The sequence below is a fragment of the Armigeres subalbatus genome, unplaced genomic scaffold, assembly GCF_024139115.2.
Source record: "Armigeres subalbatus isolate Guangzhou_Male unplaced genomic scaffold, GZ_Asu_2 Contig210, whole genome shotgun sequence".
In the NCBI taxonomy this organism is placed as follows: domain Eukaryota; kingdom Metazoa; phylum Arthropoda; class Insecta; order Diptera; family Culicidae; genus Armigeres; species Armigeres subalbatus.
The window spans coordinates 204,214-225,458 of record NW_026942946.1 but is presented as its reverse complement, the minus strand read 5'-3'; the positions used below and the strand labels follow the sequence as shown (position 1 = coordinate 225,458).

Genomic DNA, 21,245 nt, shown 5'->3' with positions numbered 1-21,245 from the left:
TTGCAAAACGGGTGTTGCCAAAATCGGGGGTAGACAAAGAAGCAGGTGTTGCCAAAATCAGGATGGGACTGTATATATATTCTTTCAAGAATACCTTAACAAATTCTTCTAGGAATTTCTTCGGAAATTCATTAGAAATTCCTTCCTAAATTTCTTCGAAATTTCACCTAAGAATCTGTTTAGAAATTGTTTTAGGGATCCTTCGAAATTTATTTAAAGGAGCTCCTTCGGAAATTTCTTCTGGAAATATCTTTTGATATTTCCGGAAAATTCCTTTAGAATTCCCTATTCCATTCTTTAATAAATTTCCTGAAAAAAATCTCCAACAAAACATAAGGATAGTGTAGGTTTCATGTAAATTTTGATAAAAAGGAAAACGAAGCTCCGAATGAATCCCAGGAGAAATGACAAAAAATAAAGGCGTAATATTCTAAATTATCGTGCCCTAGCTAAACTCCGCCAGTGAAACGAACAAATCTCCGTTATGGAATCAACTGGGTGCATCACGCCACGCTATGCACCAATCAGAAGCTAGGTGTAAGGAATGTGAGTAGGCAGAATTAGGCTATAAAACTCGAGGTGCTAACGTGTCTTCTTTACTTGTTCATTAAGCAGTGTGTAGTGTAGTGGTCTTACGTTAATAAGCGTTTCGGTATATTAAATTAGTTTAAAACGCTAAACGGTATCCAAGATCCTAACACAATTGTCAGAAGTGGGATCCGCAGTGAATGTCAAAATAGTGACTGCATCAACCGCTCCAGAAAAAATCCAACAACGGAAACAAGGACGAACGATTGCTGTCCACTTGCTATAACGCATCTTTAAGTGGTCATTAATAAACTGTAAAGTACAACTCAATTTCTTACCGTTACATGGCACACAAACCATGCCAAACACACGCATTCAAACGAGATTGAGCAGCTCAAGGCACTATTGCCAACCCAAGACAGAGTATTCCCAAGTAACATTTGAAAGTTTTATTCCGCTCTAGAATGGTTTTCGAATCAGTTTATAAGATCTAACAATAAAACCGGAAGTAATACGCAGCAACTTCTGATGACTACTATAGAATAAGATACTGATAGCCCTCTCCGAATAACCACTATAAACCTAATATAAGAGCATTTACAAACCCTTTTAAACCACCCACCAAAAAGGAATTTGGCTGCAGTAGCTGTTAAATGTTGCATTAAAAGGAGAAACAAATATTTGCAGACAAATAATAACAAAATGGATTGTTGATGAAAATTATATTGATGACAACAAAATAATATTTTATTTCAGGTTGTTTTCGATTCAGTACCATTGAAAAATTGCGCTTCCGATTTTATGGTCAAATGTTGTGAAAAATAAGGTTGAACACCACGCGCCGGTCCTATAACGTGAACAGGAAATAAATCAAAATATTGATTACCACAACATCTAGGACGTCCACTAAATCGATTAGTATATTTACCCCCAAACTATTAATTAATAAAATTATCGGAAAAAGTATGATAAGCAGTGAAAATTTCGTTAAATCATGCATATCAGTGATATATTTTACTGACTGCGAAATGCTTTTCCATTTCAATATAGCCATCATGGAATTTGATCAGGAAAATTTTTGCTTTATAAACACACCGTCATAAATAACTTCGCAATACAAACATTCTTATGGGGGTAATTCATTTGACCACATTATGACCAAAAATTGTAACTATTCGAGCGTTGAAAATTGGTTATTACGCTCTTCATCACTACCATAGATCTGTTCATATGGTCAATAGGCATTTGACGTTTGGAAGCATTTTTCGCAGCAGATTTATTGGAGGTTTGTGATAGCAATAAGAGCGCCAATAGGCAGAGCAATCGAAAAACTTCGTGATTGCTGTCATAAGTCCTGTAAGAATTAGATAAGAAATCCGAAAAGCATGAAATTTATTACTTGGGTTGTCTCAGCCCGACAACTCGCAACAGTCAAGAGACTGACGCGTTGAGAGATGAACTAGCGGGGCTTAGGGGCACAGATTGTGCCCACTCTACACAGAGCGCAGGGCGGGGGACGCATTTTCAGTTCCCTGACCCGTTCAAGTATTTGTCCGTTACGGAGCATGAAAGGAAACTTTCAGCTTGGCTGGAAGAGGGTCGATGAAACCTATATAATGATTATAAAGTAAAAACCTCAAACGAGGTTTATTCACTCCAGTAGCCTCTACATTAGAGCTAGTAAAATAAGGTGAAAGGAAGCGCACATTACTATGCGCAAATGGCAACCCTAACACTATAGACAGGATCAAAGAGGATCCTCGTCAGAACATTACAGTGATGAAAAGGATTTCATCACTAACCTCTCTACCCTTTTTCCACGGAAGGAGACAAATCACACCATTTTTATAACGATATGCGTGAAGTAAATATCAAACTTAAAGCAAATCAAAAACAAAACCTCTCTGGCCATGAGTATAGAAATAATTACGGTGGCCAGATAGCGAATATCCAGAGCCATTAGGTTCCATCATCAGGAACTCGAAACCCAAAACTTAGAAGAGGCACCAGGCGGTGCTCCTCCAACCCAAAATGATAGAATCGCGGGTTAGCATAAACCGCGAACTTGCTTACCACATCAAGAGCCACCCGTTTAGAAGCAAGTATACCGGCTCTGATAAAATAATAACAATAGCGACTTTAGGCCGCGACCGGGTGCGACACCTAACACCAACTATAAACAAAATAATCGCGACACGCCGTTTAAAAAAACAACCATATGTTACATGAGTGTCACCGCTCGGCTTTTTTTGAGACAGAGCAGACGTATTTTCGATTGCGTTCTCTCGAAAGTCAAGCGATTAAATCCAGTGGTTTATTTTCGTCGTCCGTGCCGCGTCTGTCTTTAGTGATCCACTTGATGGGCGTGAAATACGTTCGTATAGATTACTCGCGCTTAGTGAAGCCGTCTTTTGAAAAAAGTGCATGGCTACTTTTTAGTCTTAGGACTGAAGAGGAAGATATTTGTGATTCCAGTGCCACCGCGGTGAACAATGTGCGTTCGTCAAGGTTAAAGACCACGACGCTCACAAAAATCGTGGACGAACGACGAGAAACATGAAGTGGATATTGGGGAAAGAAGCACAAGTTACGAATTACGATGGAAGATGGAGAGTGTTGAAGTGAAGGTGCACGATTTGCCGGAAAACGTTTCGAAGAGAAGATCGTCGAGTTCCTTAGTGCGTTCGGCAGAAGTAGAATCTCGCTGCGTGAGTTGATGTGGGGTGATGGCTTTGAGTTTGGTGGGATTCCGCTCGGCATATGGTCGGCTCGTATGTTAATCCAGCGAAATATCGATTCGTGGGTCACGATCGATGGCCAGCAGGCGTACATCGTCTACAAGGGGCAGATCTCCTCATGCAAACACTGCAAAAGAGCAAGCCCACTCTGGCATTTCTTGTGTGCTGAACAAGAAACTGCTGGTGCAGAAAAGCTACGCCAACGTTACCAAACAAGCTGGGCCCGACACAACCGAAAAGACGAGCGGCGCAGAAACCTTCCGATCGTCAACCCGGTCGGACCCAGCCTGCTGTCGCTCTCCTACCAGCATCGCTGGAGGCCTTTTGAGCTGCCGAAGCCGGCGAGTCAGAACGACCGTCACCGAAACAACAATTATATCAGTCAGCCAACCTTCGAGCAACGCACGAACAGTGTCCCCGTACTACTGCACATACAAAGCGCGCGCAACATCGTCGTCGTCATTGCAAACACAAACATACAGCGCCGACGCAGCCTTGGTCGACTTGTTTAAAAAGCCTGCGACTCGATCGCAAAGCCGAACCGCCGGCAACGAAACGGATGAGTCATCAACATCCACAAGAAGAGGGCGAAGCCGAAGACGTCCACCTGGCAAAAACAACGACCTGCGATGACGGTGACGACGAGCGGGCGTGGAGTCTACCATAAATGGGCTCTAACGTCGTACAACCTCGGATCCATCAACATCTGAGAACAATCTGGAACCCCACGAAGCTCAACGCGCTCCAACCTTTATCAGCAGCCAAAGCCTCGATATCCTCATTAATGTCTGCAGAGAAGTCGAGAACGAACAGCTTTCGCCGCCTGGCTTCGTCGTTTTGCTAATGTAGACCACACGAGGAGAGAGCACAACTATTGCGGTGAGGAGCATATCCAGGTCACTCACGTGGAGAAAGAGTCTGGATAGCCGATTGATCGCCTTTCTGATGAATGACAACACGACCATCTGCAACATTGCTCCCTCCGGTACTGCTCAGCGAAGACGAGCAGAAGAGTTTTTCAATGGCGCTGGCGTACTACCTCCATCTACAGTACAAACGTCATCCTCGCTGGCGATTTCAGCTGCGTGCGTGCATGCGACTCAGCCCGAATACAAGCCCATCCTGAAAGCAGCCGTCAACAGCTGCAGCTACGATGTATGGGAGGCTGTCCACGTGATGCCACGGCTTCACGTACATCAGTAAAACACACGGTCTCGACTCGACCGTATTTACGTAAGCAGGGACTGCGACAAATTGCGGTCTGCTTTTACCCGTATGTTGCTTTACAGACCATAAAGCGTTAACTGTCAGACTCTGTCTCCCCACTGGGACACAGGCAGGCGTGGATTCTGGGCCAAAATTCGAGACTACCACATCTCCTCACTGAAGACAACACGTTGCCGGTTCAATATAGTGGCAATACTGGACTCACGACAGCATTAGAAACTACGGTTTATGGATGGATTGGTGGCTGTCGTACGCTGAAGTCCAAATCAAATCTTTTTCAAGTGGAAATCTCAAGGCCGTCTGCGAATTCCACGACGCACATCGCACCTCTACGCGCAATTGATTACGACTAGTACGACAGCTATTATCAGCAGCCACAAATGGTAACCACCGCCAACCAAATCTGAAAGGGAAATGTGGCCCTGCAACGTAATTTCTCGTATTACATGTTTATGCGAATTAACGAAGACCTTTTATTAACAGGGGAGCCGATATCGATATTCCAGCTGGGTGAAAGACGAAGAAAACTTTAGTACGGCTGCAGATGAAAGATGAAATTGTCGTCGAGCCTCAAGCGATCAGGAGAATCTGTTTGATTTCTTTCAAACCTCTACTCGGAACAAGCAGCAGAAAACGACAGCAATAACAACAGGACGATTTGCATGCGAACGTGTTATCACTAGACGACCATCCGAACGAAGCGTGCATGGAGGAATAACAGCAGCAGAAATTCATCTGCAATAAGAGCGGAAGCGCACCCAAACGGTCTCCAGTGCCGATGGAATCCCGAGAGAATTCTATCTCCAGATGTTCGACGTCATTCACCGTGAATTGAACTTCTTCTCAATGAAGCACTCGCTGGTAATCTTTCCCCTGCACCTTCGTAGAGGGCATCACGTGCTGGTAAAGAAAGGTGGTGGTCAAACGGCACAAGGTATTCAGCCCATATCCTCTCAACAGCATTACAACCTTCGTCTCTCGCATCCTAAAAACCGGATGGAACGCGATATGAGACCCACCGCATTCCTGAGCAACGGCAGAAATTTCGAACTAGAGCGTAAGCATCTTTCAGGCCACTCTTTGCTCTGAAGATCGGATCGCCAGTCCTGCTCACCACCGACGCGCCGAAGTAAGCCTATCAGCTTCGATCTGAGTAGAACGCTTCTGATCGGCGGTCATTTGCTTCATGTTCGACACCATGTCGGTCGACTCGGGTTTCAAGTGGAACCTCATCTCTGCTCTCACAGCCATCGGTAGGTCCACATCCCGGCTGTTAATCCATGGACACCTTTCGTTATTCGTTCGAGATCTTTGACGTCGAGTATCGACAAGGGATCCGTTGTCCATGCATCTATTGTACTGTATTCCTCCATCATGTAGAGATTAGAGCAAGTATGTGGGAGGATCTGCTGTGGCTATGCGGATGATATCAGGTCGTCGTCATCAACGGAGGTCACGGATTGAAATGATCCGTGAAATATTAATCGTTTCGATGCAGAGCGCAAGTAAATTAAATTTGCGCAAAACAATTTCAATACAATGTCGATACTGTGACGGACAGACAATAGATACCAGTGGTCGCGAAGACGCAAACTAGGTCAAAATTCTGGTACTACATTTGCAAATTCGATACGATTGATGACGACGTTGAATGGAACGCGTGGTGGGAAAGAATCTTTCTCAACAAATGGGTTGCCAGTCTGCTTCGTACGCTGACGCTGCACGAAAATAATGTCTGAACACCGGTTACACTTCCAAATTGTGTACCTCTCGTCGGTGCCTGCCTCCACTAGGATACGACGGCGTGAAGATAACAGCGACGACGGGGACGTTCCTGTGGGAGAGGAATAGTCGTCGGTGCCACATGCAGTTGGCAGGAAAAGGCGTGGTTTAACAAACATCCGGCACTTAAAAGTCGTAGTTCTACACAAACAGACATCCTGAGAGATTATCCTTCCATATTATAGATCCTCTTTCAGCGAATCCTCGTCCTTCAATCTCAACAGATCCGCAGATATCAGAATAATCCTTTTCATCCTATCCCAAATCCCCCCATCAAATCCAACAAAAACCCTCCGCCCGTTCAAATCCACCAAATTTCGTTCAACAAACGGAACGAGCCTAAAGGAATCAAACAGTCCGGTAGTCGACTGGCCACGCGCGTGAGCAAAACATTGCAATTAAACACTTGTCGTCGCTATCGTTCCCAACTGTTATACCTGTTTGTAAATGGAAAGATCGACTAATCGGAAGCACTACTACACAATGCAGCGGTAGCAGATGTAACTTGCACTCCAGGAACCAACAAGAAACGCTCAACACATAAATTTTGTTTCTGTGTCAGGTATTGCAAGTGGACGATCTACAGCAGAGACTAAGTGAGCCTAATGGGTGGATGGAGAAGATTCTCTTCGAAGACTTAGACAGACTGCACACGGCCGAGTATAAACAAGAGAAAACGAGTTGCGATCTTCGACGCTATCAATTACATCAGTTTGTTAATTCAAGTAACGATGTGTATGTAAATTCGCTAACTTTCACTGGATGTTAATTTTTAAAACTGTAGTTTTTTTATTGCTACATGAATGACAAATAAAACCTAAATTTTATAATCCACAAAAAAAAAGCTGAGGCTCATAATAATTTGAAGTAGAAAGCAGAAGAACCAGAAGTTATTCATCCAGAGGAGGAGGTCGATGACTTGGAAATTTATGAGAAGAGATAATTTGCAGACTTCCAAGGTGCAAACTCAAACTAAATTTCATCCCATATATTCGCGTTCCAACAACTAGAGGAATTTTGAATCTCCTTGCTATGATAGCGGAGTCGAATAAATCTTATAAAACCCCGACCACGCTACAAAAGCCAAATCTGTAGCAAACCCATCAGTAGGACAAATAAAAACGGAAAATTTTATATCGATAAGATGGTTCACGCAACCTTTGCCCGATGCTTATCCTGAAAAACTCCATATTTCGTTTTCAAATTTCACAAATTCTTCGATACTCATTGGGTGAGGAATTTAGCAAAGATGAATGCTAGGTTAGGTAAAGCACCATAATTTGAAAATTGGAAATAAAACATGATTTCCCAGATATTATCCTTCATCGTAACTTCAACGAAAAAACTTTTCGACATTGCACCACTAAAAAACGTAATCTTCTTAGTAGGAAGAGAGATAAACTTATCTCAAGTTGTTTTGAAACCAGAGGTAATGAAGCTCGTGAGAATAGAGCTCTAGTACACCTTTCATGCCGATCTAAATTAGAACTAATAGAGAAACTAGAGCCCATTCAACAACGATGATTGAGAGCAAGAAAAACCCTAAAGTTCTTAATTTCCTCAGTCACTTTGCACCGCCATTCCGAGATGTATTTTTCATGAAGTAACAAATTGACCTTCACATTACGAAGTGAAGCACAAAATATCCACCACCATGTAGAATCCCTGCACAGCCCAAAAAGACAAATATCCTTACCATCTAAGAGAGTCTTAAACAGAGTTAGAAACCCTGAAACGGAATAATTAAGGCCATCTGTTCCCTTGGACATCTCCTATCGGATAGTGCCCAAGAAAATGGACAATTCTAGAAAACAAAAATAAGAACTGTCGTTGATAAGGGCTTAATGAAAAGACTCCTGCAGACAACGTCATACCTTGAAGTGAGTGAATACTCGATGATTAGGAAGCCTCAATATTTCACCGTTTTGCTATCTGTGCAAAAGTGGTTTCCACCAAATCGAGATCGATCCTAGGATATCCTAAAGACGCCTTTAATGTCAGATGGAGTAATTGAATTGTTCGAATGGTTCGAAGGTTGAAAATGCGCCTCCTTCCAAAGACTGATGGACTCAGTGCTGCGAAAGCACCTGAATATAAAGATGTTTCGTCTATATGCATCGACATAATTTTTCTTAGATCTCAAGAATAACTCAAAGATATTCGAAGTTTTAGAACACATAGAATGCTAAATGAAGGTCCAGGATTGTAAGAATGTGTTTGCCCTCTCGAGCCAACGGCTTTAGCGCCACTCTTCCAGGAAGAGGCTGCTGAGGCGTTTTTCAATTGCGCGACTGAGACTCAAACTCAGGCGGTGATAAGATTCAACATCAATCTCATTTAGCGATTCAGACATGCGAAAACCATCCCAAAATTCTTCATACAGTAATTCAAACCCCAATGGGAGGAGTGCTAACCAATTAAAAGCGAAAAAAAAGCTAATACGAAACATTCAGATCATTTCAAAAGAACCAACTCGATTGATCAAAAAATCATTGTTCATTGCAACTAGTATATTCGAATGATTCAATCATACGCCTAGCTTCCGTTGACTCAACTTTCTAACGGGTACTGTGCTCCTGGGCTTTAACAATTTTGTTCTAACCTAGTTTAATACAATGGTTGGTCTGACCGACGTACGATGCGACGACTCGGTTCTATCAGTGGGCGACGATCTCAGGGGGCGGTGGAAGGGGTGCGGGGCGATAGATTTAGCGGCACCATCGTCTCAAGACCACGAGGAGGGCCGAGAAGGCAGCGAGATCAATACACCGTCTCGAGTTGTCCAGCAGGACACGCACTCTCGATCAAGGCCGATGGTTACGGGTTCAGTGTCGATCGATTCACGATGACATGTAACGTTTATGCTGGTGACGTAATGGAACGGCTCGTAACGTATGTTTCTGGTAGTGACCGTGAGTAGAGCCTCGGTCTTTGGCGGGAAGCTCGTAATGCACTTGATGGAAATGCTCGTGAGGGCCAGTCCAACAGACCAAATCAGACTCAGGGCTGGTTCCACCGGCACGTTAGATGGTAATCAGGCCCTCACCTAAGCCCCACGTTGAATAGTGGGCTTTCCTGATCCAACGCCACAATAATCAAATTAGCTAATCGATCACGAAAACCCGCATGCATCACTACCTGACTCTAGTGCTTTTAGACTACTAGCCTAGATCTCTAGTGGAAGAATTCTCAAAAACGTTTCAATATAGCCTAATTCGATAATATAATTAATTATGCATCACAAAATAAGATCACAAGTTCTTCAACTCACTTCTAAGCACTTTCGTTCGGTACTAAACTTCTTATAAAAACTTTCCACGTTTATTGGACTATTTCATTTGGACACTATCTCCACTGGATTGAATCTTCTTAAGTCAAGGCCACTTGAAATGATCTGAGTTTTGGGTACAAAAATCGTACGACCAAATCAATCCCTTTACGAGCCTACAATCAGCTTTGTCCGTTATAAATTGATTGGTCATCCATCCCATTTTTAATGGTTTCTCCAAACTGTCTGTGCATTGTCCATTTTTGAATTTGAGCAAACAAAATCAAGAAGCCTCAATGTAACCAGAGTGAGGCTGTTCATCCCTGTCCGTAAGTTAAATGAGATCGCGACGGTAACTCTGTCAGAAAGCTTAAAATGAAAAGCTCAGAGTCTGGGTCCCACTGGCAGGTCGCATCAGTCACAGGAGAGTCAGATTTGAAATAATTCATCCCTGTAGAGTATACTGTTACAAGTGACAAATCAAATTTCTGAAAAGGAAGTAGAGTTCTTCAGATCAGTTGTGACCACCGAAGGTGTTAAACCTAATCAAAAAGGTGGAAGCAATTCTTAAATGGCCTCTACCTAGAACTGCAAAACAATTAAATCATTTCTAGGAACCGTAGGTACTATAGAGGTTTATTCCCCGTTTCGCACGTTTGCAAACCCATGATTCGAAACTCAGAGGAAAATCTAAGAATAGTATTAGACGATGCATATGAAAAGGCGTTTGCAGAATTAAATCGATCATGACTTCTAATTTACTACTGGCGTATCCCGATTTCAATCAACCGTTTCTTCTGACTAGGATTCTCAATGTGGCCATAGGAGGTACTTTCTCAAATAAAGGAAGGAAAGGAAAACCTATAGCATACTATCAGAACCTTATCGACAGCCGAAAAAATGCTCAGCCACATCAAAAGATTTGCCATTTATTTCCTGCTAAAACTTTTCAACCCTACTTATAGGAAGACCTTTTGATATTTATAGGACCCGAACCACTGCAAAAAGAATTAAAATTGACGGATGCAACGGACGGGTTACAGACAAAAGACTGTATCTCGAACAATTCGATTTAAATTAGTATCAAACGTGGAAAACAGAATGGTAGCAGACGGTCTCTCAAGATTCCTCGTGTTGGTTGAATATTCTTACCGTTTTGAAGAACGTGCGAAAACTATGCAGCTATACGATCCCGAAATCATAAATACTTTCAAACTACAGATAATCCTTAAGGTCTCAGATGACAATAGCAAAGTCCACATATTCACTATGTATATTTCAGGTTACACTCGCCATGTCTTCCACCAAGCCGAATATACGGGAGAGGACTTGCTCAGGATCCTCAAGGATTGCCTTGTCCCAGGCATTAAAACGGAATATTCGCCCTCTTAATGTAATCTTTCCGTAAACAGATCCTAAAAACCATTTCAATCCTAACATAAAAGTCCATTTTCAAACCTAAAACTGCCCGACCTCGTTTCCGAGAACAAACAAAACGACTTCATAAAAAGGCCATAATTTCAATCATAGGAGTTGGAAACTCATCTATGAAGAGTCAAAGTCAGTGTTCTTTCTGAATGATTCAGAAAATTAAAGATTCGTGAAAAATTGCGATGATTGCAAATTCTCTAAATATGAGCGAAACCCTTCAAAATTGAGAAATTACTGAACGATTGTACGAAAAACCACTTGAAAATATCTTCATTAGTCCCAAAAAATCGATGTTCAAAGATCTGGTGCTCAGACCAAATGAAAGATATACCTGTCTGGATAATTTTGTAGAACACCTTAAAACGTAAGTCGTAGTCATTTTGAAAAATGACCTTTTAGGTAAAAATCAAATATTAGGTCCTTTCACAATTTTTGAGGATCACCATTCGTTTTATTTTTTTTTTGGATCTTTTTATTGTCTCATAATTAGTTTTCGTATTATGTATTTTGCGAACTTTTTAAATATCGAAAAAAGCACATTTTTTGACTAATTTTCAAGTTATTTCATTCTCACACAAAACATAATTTTCTCATTCAGAAAACTACATACGAACTATTTATAAGTTGTATTCTTAAAAAAGATCCAAGAAATGTTTTCTGGGGCTGAGATAGCAGTTTGTAATAGTCAAAAATGTACAAATTAGTCTTTTCTTTACGTTATAATTTCATCAAGATTGCAATATTTAATTTAAATTAAAACAATTCAAAAGCAAATGAATGGAGTATATTTTCACAGCAACAAGCTTTTTCTTTCCGATGGAGTTCGTTACCTGAATTACAGGATTTGGTCGGATATATGGATGGAGCCAGTTATAAAATTATATCACCCAACAGTTAATATGTGCAATATACAATGTATTAGGTTCTTTAATCTGTTTATTAGTTTTGATTCAATCATAGGATGCTTTTCACGGTATATAAAAAACAAGCAGGCTCAGTACGTATGATAAACATTCAGTTTGAACGTAAACATTGTCGTCACTATATATCACTAAGTTGAACTGAGACGATGCTCTCGTCAACATGCTTAATTTTGTACTCTAACATGTGGCACATATTTCATGAATGTCATTTTTCGTTTTATTTCAAGTTTATTCCATTTTTACTTTTGCAATATCTCAAGTGAACTCATGGAAAAGCTGTCGAACTGATACGAGCAGAAAAAATTGTTTGACTGTCATATGACATATCAAAAGCATCACGGTATACAGACAACAGGTAGGCTCGTAAGAAAAGGATACGTCAAAAGGTGACTATTTCATCGCCACATTTGAAATGTACAGAAGTAAGCATGCTGAGACGTAGAGCATCATCTCAATTCAGCTTGTGCGAAAATAGTAGTGACGATGACACATGTTTACGTTCAAACTGAATGTTTCATAGTTGACTGCATTGTTTTTGTAAAGCAATTTATTGATTGGCATAATGATTAATCAAAACTAATAAAGAGATATAGTAAAACTATGATTTACGTATATTACTACAAATGTAATTGGGTGTATAAATTTATAACTGGCCCATCCATATGCCGACAAGATACTGTAATTCATGGTAAAAACTCCATCGAAACAAAATATCGTTACCTAGAAAATATTCCATTCATTTGCTTGAATTGTTTTAATTTCAATCTAAAGATATTGTCAATCTTATGAAATTACAACATGAAGAAAAAGTACCGAATTCGTCCTTTTGACATTACTAAACTGCTATATCAACCCCAGAAAGCATTATCTTGGATCTTTTTTATGAAAATACTCATATAAAACTTTTTGTAGTATGTCAGAATTTCTCGAATGAAAAACTGTTTTGTGTAGAATGAAACTTCGAAAATTGATCAATACATAATCTTTTCGATATTTAAAAGTTCTGAACTAGCATACATAATACAAAACTAATCATGGAACCAATGGTACAAAGATCCACGAAAAATAAAAATATAAAACAATGGCGTGATCCTAACGAAAAATTGTGAGAAAGGACCCAATATTTGATTTACTAAAAAAGTCATTTCAAAAATCGATTACGGACCTCTAAACGATTTTTAGGAACATTCGGGTTCTACAAAATTATCAAGACGAATTATATCTCTCATTTCAGGGTTGGCCCATGATTTTCACATCATTTTGACACTAATCTTCATTGATGTGTAAAAAGTGAATTCTACCTTGCGACTCTTCCAATTCTTATTTACAAAATTGATGGCTTTTCGAGCAATAATCGAACAGTTCCAAGAATTCAGGATCACATTAAAAGCAAGCGAACTCTTACGTGAGCAGAATCATAATATTCAAAATTGAAAATGCATAAATAAACTTATAGTTTCTGAAAGATACAACTGCATTTGTAAGTTTGTACTCCAAACTACTACGTGAGTTTATCAGATCCAAATATTAGATAATTCTTTAGTTCAAACCTAATTGGATCCTGCTAGACACTCGTATGTGATCGGATATCATGAAATTCATTTGCGCATTAATAAATAACTCCTTAGGTTGCCTCTAGAAATTTGGTGTCTTCCACAAAGTTTTGCATGATGAGGCCTTCATATGGGGATAAAATAGTTCGAATTCTACCGTAGGGGCGCTTCACTAACTTTTATATGAGCATGATAGAATGATGGTGTCTTCAGCAAATAATTCGGTTACAAGCACTCTTGTGAGGAACTATTTTGAAAATGCTTTTGTTTCTGAGATAATGCATTTTATGTAAAAATGGAGTTTATATCAAATTTGATAATAGTTTAATTTTGTATCTATGGAAATTTCACTTCGCTCATTTTGCTGTATCTCGGAGAGTAATATATAATAGTGTCTGAGCCGGTTGATTAAAATGGAGAACCTTAATTTTTAAAATATTCAAAATATGATGAAAAATCGAGTTTATTTTCCTACTCCCTCCACTTCCCTTCGATTTTATCTCGGATAGAATCTTTGGGTTATAAGAAGAATGTAACAGATTCAGTTGCAGAAATTTGCGTAAATCGTCACAGTGCCTTAATATTTATTGAATTCCATATGTTTGACGGAAAGCTGTCTTATTCAGACAAAGTAGGCGAAAAATTCATATTATAATGATGCATACATTTCTGGGCTTCGTTTTTGGTTATTTTCAGTATTATTTTAAAATATATTGGTCTGAATTTTGCTTAGAAATCACTATATGGCACTACAGATTTGGTTCCTGAAGTTAAAGTTAGTAAACTCTGGACAGATTTCAAAACAAGAAGGTTTGATTTTAACCATACTCTTAACAAACCGGCTGGTTCATATAAAACATAAACTAATTAACGTTGTCCTAAATCTATGTCTAATTCGAGGGTATGTAAATCATAAAAATTGAAAATGCGTATTTCATAAAAGATTCAATCAGTAATACCATCTGGTGTCAGTATATTTGGCGATATTCTATTTTCGTCTTCAAGATCTAAATCGTTGAAAATGAAAAATGTCTCATGAAACTATCACCGAAATTGAAGCAAACTCCTGATTCTCAAAAAAGATAATTACGTTCTTAGATGATTAATGTACCAAAACATTTTAGTATTCATATTATATTCAGCATAAACAGTTCGTATGCGCAACGTTAAATAAATTTTAAAATGTTTATAACTATTATTCAAGAAATATAGTACCAGCATAAAATTTGCTATGGCACTATAAATGGTAGAATGGTAGGACTGCATCCAAGAAATTCGTGGCGTTTGTTAAATTGAGCGCAAAATCATTCAGTTGAACAACCAAATTCAACTCCGTTTCATTCTTTACAACCCAATGATTCTCTCCGAGATAAAATCTCGGTGGGAAGTGGAGAAGTGTGAAAATAAACCGATTTTTCTATATATTTTAAATATTTTGCAATAATTAAGACATTTTTTTTAGGTTATTTGTCGGTTAAATCGGCTCAGACCCTACCATATATTACTCTCTGGGATACGAAAGTTTCAGCAAAATGAATATTTTACAGATACCAAATTAAACTAAAAACAATCAAATTATGAATAAAAGCACATTTTATACAAAAAAGGCATTGTATCTCATAATCAAAAGCCTTTTCAAAGATGGTTTCTTCGCAAAGTTGCTCATAATACTAAATTCTAAAACTCAGAAGACACCATCATCCTATCATGCTCTATAAAAGTTAGCTGAGCGCCGCCCCTAGAGGAGAGTTCTGAACTATTTTTTATTATACCATATGAAGGCCTACTTATCAAGCAACAACTTGTGAGACACCAAACTTCTATGAGGCAACCCTGAGGGTTATTTATTAATCCTTGATTTCATGATATCACCGACCACAGTGCGACATGAGTACATGACCTAAACCGTAACCCAGTCATACCCACTTGGAGAGCCAGAATAAGCAATAGTTACCTACGAATAGTTCACTTCTAAACTTGAGGACAATTAGGAGATTACATAGCGGAAATCGTGCCGTGACGCAGAATGCTATCAACAAAGACAAACCTTAGTAATATTCTGAAAATCAAACGATAGACTGCACTCTATTATATCAGAGTTAGGCCCATGAACAGGAATAGACGTTGGGAAGCTCTAGGAAAGCATGGAAGTATTTTCAGGAAGTCCTGACCTGGAGGATTTAAAAATTATAAATGTGACAACGAATTCCTTGATTGATCAAAACGACAGGCAAATGAATCAACATAGCAATCGAACATAGACTCAAAACATTACTGAAAACTCAATTCTTTAATTAAATATCAGAAACTTTACTGCAGGGACTTTAGATGGATTTGATTCTATAAACCTCCTTTTCAACTAGATGAGCTAATCTATCAGCTAGAAATCATGAGGAAGCAGTCACCTAGCCAGGAGATATCCCCAGCAGCGCATCATCAAGCTCTCTGAGCTAATCACCATGAAATTTCTTTCCCACGATGGCCTTGAACAACACAGCATGGACAGCATTTTGGACATCGCCAGTGTGACGTAATCTACAGAAGGACATGATTATCTATACCCTCAAATCCCAAGGATCAAAACATTATCTACAAACTGAATTTCATTGAACCAGTGGTACAGAATAATCTTAAATTCAACTGCACAAACTACTATCTCGACGGACAACACCTATCTTTCTAAACTCCATGTTCCAAAGCCAAGGATATGTTTATATGCTCAGCGCACCAAACTGAACCAATGACGGAGTGTATTCAACAGCTGACTACGGAAAACCAGCATAGAACGTAGAACGAACGTGGAATAAATTTCATCAAAAGGTGGACAGCAAAACATTGTGGTTAGCGCCGCAAATCTTCTCATGTCATCAAACTGCTCAGCCGAACGTAAACTACAAAGGATCGTTCCTTATACAATTCAACAATGTACATTGAAGCTCGATGATGAGGAATATCAAACCACAAATACGAGCAGCCCCATTCGTTTATCAACAACAGGGTTGAAGGTAACTCAGTTAAATTCATAATCGTCTTCCATTGGAACTTCTTCAGGAACAGCATTTGGAGCAGCGTCATAATATCGCGCATTTGAACCTAACAGCTGACAATATTCATTGGAAGCTGAACGCTTTGGATGGTTATCTTTCGGAACCTAACGACATTGACAACCATTATAATTATCATAGCGGTAATCGGTGTTCTGAGGTTCTTATATGGAAGAAACCGGCATGGAAAATTCATCATCAATTCCGAATCCATGATCATTGGACCTAGCGAAAAGGCAATACCCGAAAGATGGATGGAAATGTAGCGGTAGCCTCATCTTATTCCACAGGAGTAACCAACATTACGGAAGCCGAGGACGTGCTTCCAACTAAGAGAACCGTTATGGAATCAACAGGATGCATCACGCCACGCTATGCACCAATCAGAAGCTAGGTGTAGGAAATGTGCTGGTAGGCAGAATTGAGCTATAAAACTCGAAAGTGCCAACGTGTCTCGTTCTCTTTACTTGTTCATTAAGCAGTGTGTAGTGTGTGGTCTTACGTTAATAAAGCGTTTCGGTATATTAAAATTAGTTTTAAAAAACGCTAAACGGTATCCAAGATCCCTAACTCTCAGTTTTATCAATATCTAGTTTTTGAAATTTCTGTTGTAATAGTGGAACATCTGATCATGATTATAAACCAGAATTAAGGGAATTATTTTGTTTTATTCATACTGCAGAAAAACAAAAACATAAGACTTGGCAGATCTAATATAAACTTCGTATCAATACGACTACTGATTTTCAGTGGGAGCGTAAGCCTAAAAAATAATGACTAAAGCTGTTATTCAAATTAAGCCAATACTAATAATATGTATAAACAATTATGTCCAGGGCCGAATTTAGGGGAGGGGCGGGGGTGTCGTGGCCCCGGGCCCTCACAAATCTTAATACCAAAACCAACGTTTTTCGTACATTTTGGGGCCCCCACAAGCTGTCGGCCGCAGGGTCCCCGTCAGCTATATCCGGCCCTGATTATGTCTCCCGGATTTTTTGTGCCCAAAAAAAATGTTTCGAGGGGGCAAGAAAAAAAATCGGGTAAATTTTTAAGATTTTCAAAACATTCAACAAATCCGAAGAGTATTTAATTTTTTTAATTTTTTTACTCTTTTCCCTCTAATACGGAGACCGTAATAGTGTCTTTGTTTTTCTAAGGATTTTGGAGATTTATATATGAATCTAATTATAATTGGAAACACTACAGCAATTTGTCAATTTCATTGAAACTTTTGATTAGTAAGATAAACAATAGAAAAAATTAATTCTTGTCATTCCCAGTAAAATATCAGAACTAACAAATCCCGTTCGTGCATTTCCAACACAGCAGAATTTTGACATGGTTGTTAGTGATTCGGAAGGCGCATTATTGAAAATAAATCGCTTCTTCTCAGGACCAACATTCTATACAAGGGAAGGTTAAGCTTGGGTGAATTTGATTCAAAGTGAATATTAATCGGTTGGCGACCGCAGAGTGTTGCCGTCTGTAGCAGAATCACAAGTGCGCGTCGGTGGGAGATGCTGCAAAAATGTATTCGCATGGATGACATCAGTATCAGTAATGTGAAATTTTATTTAATGATTCTAATTTGGTTTTGTTGCTGTTAGTGTTTGGAAAGGTGCATCATGGAACACAATTCGGTTCTTTCCAGTACTACAGTTTTGTGGAAAAGAAGGTTAAACCGAAACAAATGTTTTCCAAAGTGCAATTCAGAATTGTTTTGTGACGGCAGAATGTTTCCATTGGTAGCAGAATTACGAGCGAAGATCAGAGCGAGACGTTGCAAAGAGTTATTCAGTTTGATTTTCATTTTAAAAAATATTTTTCAAAAAATTGCATAATTGCGATAAAATTAGCATTGAAATTATGACAAAGTTTTGACAGCCAGTATTGTTTTATAAATCACAAAACTGAAAAATAATATGAAAATTTCTAAAAATTTTGTTTTTTACCTTGGCCAGGATTTGGGCTGAAATACTCCTCAGTGCGTCGCAACAAATATTTCGCATGGATGGCATCGGTAGCAGTCAAGTGGAACCTTCTCTCAAGATACTCATTTGGCTTTGCTGCTGGTTGTGATTAGGAAGACGCCTTATTGAAAATAAATCGGTTCTTTTCGAGACCAATTTTCTATACAAACGAAAGCTGATCCGAGAAGAGCTTTCTTCAATGTAAATACAAAACACAATCGCTTAGTTACGGTAGAAAAATCAATCGCAACGATGTCCTTACGTTGTCCAACGTCTTGCGGTCGTGTCTAGTACACAAGCCTTCTGATTTTTTTGTGGTACTTCCTTGAGTAAGTCCCACAACAAATGTCAGGAGGAACTTTTGGAGAAATTTTCAGCGGAGTTCTCGAAACAATTTTCTGATGAATTCATGGAGAAAGTTCCACAGAAACTAATAGTGAAATATCGGCAGGCATTCCTGAAGGATCTATGATTTTTTTTCTAGGTATTTAAAATGGGTTTCCACAAGAAATTTTTCAAAGTTTTTTTTAAAAGAAAGTTCGTAGATGATTACCATAGGAGTTCTGATACAGAAGGAACTTTTTGAAGAAGGGTGGGGAAGGACCGTTTGGCCGAATACCGTTCGGCTGAATGCCACTAGGCCGAAAGTTGTTTGGCCAAATATACTATTTGGCTGAACAGACCATTAGGCCGGAAGAGTCACTTGGCAGGAAGGGTCATTTAACCGAAAGCGTAATTTGACCGAATGGGTCATTTGGACGAAAGGGTCATTTGGCCGAAAGGGTCATTCGGCCGAAGGCGTCATTTGACCGAAAGGGTTATTTTGCCGAAAGGGTCATTAAGCCAAATAGGTCATTTGGCCGGATGAGACATTTGGTCGAATTGGACATTTGACCGAATAGGTCATTTGAAAAGTGAAAAATTGGGTGTGAAAAGTGAGACTCCTCACTACTCACTTTGCGCTTCTCATTTTTTACAGTGAGAAGTGAGAAATGAGGAGTGATAAGTGAGACGTCTGGCTTCTTATTTCTCATTTCTCACTTCTCACTATGAAAAGTGAGTGGGGCGAAGTGGGTAGTGAGACGTCTCACTACTTACTTCGCGCTTCTAATGTTTAACAGTGAGAAGTGAGAAATGAGGGGTGAGAAGGGAGACGTCCCACTTCTCCTCATTTCTCACTTTTCAAATGACTTATTCAGTCAAATTTTTTTTTCGGCCAAATTACTTTCGGCCTAATGGTCTGTTCGGTCAAACAACTTTCGGCCTAGAGGCATTCAGCCGAACGGTATTCGGCCTAATGGCTCTTATCTATTCGGCCAAATGTTCTATTCGGCCAGATGGGTTTCGGCCTAATGGTTTGTTCGACCTAGTGGCCTTCGGCCAAATGGATTTCGTCCGAATGGGTTTCGGCCAAACGACCCTTCCCCAAAATGACTCCAATTTTTTTTCACATCGATAATATTTTTAGAGTAGGGTAGAGAACCATTTGGGCAGTACCCCTTATTCCCGTCAGCAACGTTCATTACTCGAGCATTACCCAATTATTTGTTTTTTAGTACATGGTTAGTTCTGCCGATATCTAGTGATGTACAAACAATCAAGCCATTTGGTTGGAACGCGGTCGAGTAATTACGTTAATGGACAGGAATGAGTATAACTAAATAGTTCCTCTAATTTTACCATATGCGAATTAATCCTTTAGCTGTTCAGTTGTTTACAGAATGCCGTCGAAACAGATAGTACTGCGAGCGCGCATTGTACAATTATGTCAAGCGAACAAAGATCGTGGGGAAAAGTACGAGTAGACCATTTTAAGCTTGAAAATGTTTCGAAAACCGTCATATACCGTACTCTAACAAACATGGCAGTTATCCGAAAGAAAGGTGGTCATCCAACGAAAATTATTGATAAGAAGACGCTCAATCGCTGCGCAATTTGTTTTAACAACAAGGATTCGTTGAGCCAGCAGGAAGCGCCTGCAAAGCTCAATTGTTTGAAATCGTACATCGGTAAGACTCTGAAAAGAAAATGGCGAAAGAAAACCAGATACCCACAGTACACGAACGAGAAAATCAGAACTGTAAAATCCTAGTGCCGCTGGATGATCCGAAAATACGGTGGAAAGTCTTTTGTTCTGGATGACGAAAGTTACTTTTGTCTGTCCAAGTCTCAGATGCCTGGAAACGACCGTTTCTACACCAAAGACAAATCTACAACTCCTCCGAAGGTCAAGCACAAGCTCGAACAAAAGTGATCATATACATCGAAATTTCCGATAAGGGAATTTCGAAGCCGTGGTTACGTGTTTTTGCCAGACAAGGCATCATCACACTACACGAAAAAAATGCTAATGTTAATGGAGAGCGAAAAAATACCATTTGTGACGAAAGACCAAAATCCGACTAATCTGCCCTAGTGTCATCCTATCGAGGATTTTTGACGTAGGACTACGTCTGTGTTTTCTATATTGGGGTACACTTTACCATTGCGAAAATCGGGGACCGTCACGAAAATATGATAGACTTTGAACTTTAATATATAAGCCGTTTCTCGATGGATTTTCAATTTTTTGGACCATTCGATCAAGGATGATTCAACGCTTCTTTGTATCTATGAAAATACTGATTTTAACTATTTATTATCAAATTGATAAAAGTTTGAAATAGATCACAACCAATCACATACATACACTACTACAGACATCAAAATCAATCACTTGTGGGTTTGGATCTAATCCTCAGTTTGAACAAGATTTTACGCAGAGCAGACGCATCAAAGCGA

At 39.5% G+C, this 21,245-nt stretch overlaps 1 pseudogene; it reads right to left on the bottom strand.

Moving 5' to 3' along the window:
- Positions 1-5,603: 5,603 nt before the first annotated feature.
- Positions 5,604-21,245, bottom strand: part of LOC134203757 (vesicle-associated membrane protein 7-like) — a 53,599-nt pseudogene continuing 37,957 nt past the window's right edge.